The 1,518-nt window shown below is 30.4% G+C and overlaps 1 pseudogene; it reads left to right on the plus strand.

The window, feature by feature from the left end:
* Positions 1 to 201: 201 nt before the first annotated feature.
* LOC105621814 overlaps positions 202 to 1,518 on the plus strand; it is a 19,532-nt pseudogene continuing 18,215 nt past the window's right edge.

The following is a 1,518-nucleotide window of genomic DNA, read 5'->3' on the forward strand; positions in this document are numbered from 1 at the left end:
CGTTATACGACACGTAAATTAGCAGAAATGTTGAATATTAAAATCCACCATCCACGAGCATTTTGTAAAGCTATATAAACCGTTTTGATGTATGGGTTCCCCATGATTTAAGAGAAAAAAACGGAGAAAAATCTGATGGATCGCATTTCCATTTGCGACTCACTCTATAAACGAGGAGATACTATTTTTCAGGCAGGTAGGATGGGGGATGAAAAATCGATCATTTACAATAATGTTGAGAAAAGATCTTGGGGAAAGTGGAATGAACCACCTTTAGCTACTTCAAAAACCGGTCTTCATCCAGAGAAGATCATGCTCTGTGTCTGGTGGAATTGGAAAGGGGTCCTGTATTATGAGCTTTTAACCAAACAATGAGACGATAAATTCAGGGAAATATTGTTCCCAATTAGACGAATTGAAGACAGCAATTGAACAAAAACGTCCAGAAATAGAATCGGAAGGGTGTCGTGTTTCATCTGGACAATGCGCGGGCTTATGTGCCTTTGATAATTCGACAAAAGTTGTTGAAGTTCGGTTGGGATATTCTACCTCATCCATATTCACCAGATTTCGCGCCCTCTGATTTCCACCTATTTCGATCATTACAAAATTCCCTTAATGGAAAAAGCTTCAACTCTTTGGTCGAGGTAAAAAATTACTTAGAAAAGTTTTTCGCTGAAAAACCTGAGAGATTTTGGAAGGACGGAATTTTCAAGCCTGAAAGATGGAAAAAGATTGTAAAACAGAATCTTACCTATATAATTTAATAAATGTATACTAAAATTTAAATCTTCCGCGTTTCAATTTTCCTTCAAAATCAGCACAAACTTTCCGAACAACCCAAGTATCTACATTCTGCTATCACACTATAAATATTCTGTAAAATAAGCTCAAAGCATTTTGACATACAGAATTGAATATAATAATTTATATAGATTTTGTAATTGGTATTATGTATAAATATCCCAATAACACATATAAAAGAATACAATATGTTAAATTCGTAATGTTGTACTATAACCATTTTGAATTATTTATTTTTTAATAATTTCTATATGTTGACCTTGCTTCTACTCAATACATTAATTTAACTAAAATATTGTAGTTAAACTTATTCTTGAAAATGTATTAAATTTGACTCAAATTTAATTCATTATTTACTAAGTTCATACATTAATATGAATGCTGTACTTTGAAACTAAAAAAATAGATTGACACATATTGAAATTAAAAATAACAGAATATCATTAAACATAAAGAATAAGGTTGCTCTTTGATATCTGCGACAATGTAACATAATTGATGTTTTATAATAATGTCTTAAATTTACTCATTCGCTTAATAAAATTTATGTCAGTATCCGAACTGTTAATAATATTAATAATATGGATATATATATTTAACGCTTATTAAATTATTTATTTCAATTAGATTTTGCAGTTCATATTGCAAATAAAGCAGACAAAGGTAAAATTTGGCTTGGGACATTACAACTTTGGATATAATTTTATCTGCGAG

Source organism: Atta cephalotes (assembly GCF_000143395.1).
Source record: "Atta cephalotes unplaced genomic scaffold scaffold00037, whole genome shotgun sequence".
NCBI classification, from domain to species: Eukaryota; Metazoa; Arthropoda; class Insecta; order Hymenoptera; family Formicidae; genus Atta; species Atta cephalotes.